The sequence below is a fragment of the Equus przewalskii genome, chromosome 14 (assembly GCF_037783145.1).
Source record: "Equus przewalskii isolate Varuska chromosome 14, EquPr2, whole genome shotgun sequence".
NCBI classification, from domain to species: Eukaryota; Metazoa; Chordata; class Mammalia; order Perissodactyla; family Equidae; genus Equus; species Equus przewalskii.
Window position 1 is genome coordinate 4,095,594 of NC_091844.1, and position 802 is coordinate 4,096,395.

General features: G+C 48.0%; 1 protein-coding gene across 14 annotated transcripts in view; it reads right to left on the bottom strand.

Annotated features, from left to right (window-relative positions):
- The window catches only part of NCK2 (NCK adaptor protein 2), a 135,734-nt gene that overhangs the window by 29,676 nt on the left and 105,256 nt on the right, over window positions 1–802 (bottom strand). The gene's annotated exons all lie outside the window — the stretch shown is intronic.

An 802-nucleotide genomic window follows, 5' to 3' on the forward strand; every position in this document is an offset into this window, starting at 1 on the left:
TCCAGGGCCCAGCAGTGCACTGCAGCACGTGCCAGGAAAGCAGCGTCCTCTGCACAGCGTGCCTGCCCCCCGGACAGACACGACAACGGAACAGAGAGGGAGCACTGGAGACAGAAGGACAGGGTCTAAAAAGAGAGCGTGCCATATGGGGAAACGCAGTCAGAAACCTGGTAGGGAGTTGGTACTTTGGTTCCGAGGCCCTTTTATTTCACGGCTCTCTATTCTAAAACCGAAGGCTCGCACCTGAGTGACTCTCTAGTCAGGAAAGGGGGTTTTCTCCATGTTCTTGAGAAAAGTGATGAAAGTAGAAAAATTTTAATAAGAAGCAACGAAGATGCCAATTTCTGGGAAACAAACTGGGAGACACTTTACCTCATGTTCTTGTCCTTCCCAGGACACGAGGGGGCCCCATCCAGCCCAGGGGACAGAGTCCGGTCTCCACACCCACTCACACACCATGTGTATGATGCACACCTGCTTCTCCTTGGCTCTCCAGGGCACAGACCCCTCCTCATTTCCCACGGTCTCTCCCGGCTTTCCTCCCATTAGCAGCCTTTTAACAAACTGTCTCTATTTGCTAATTATTCTCCCACTAATCTGTTGTGAGTTGTTCTACATTTTCGGTTCTAAATACTTGGAAGCTTATGATATACAAAAACGAATCCAAGTTTATTTTGGGTGGCTGGCACCACAATCACTGTAGAAGTTTCCATATTACGTGGGCAATACATTTGGTAGGTCACTTCTATTGTGAACAATCTTGTAAGGCAGAATTCTAGAGAATTCTAAATTCTGATACGTC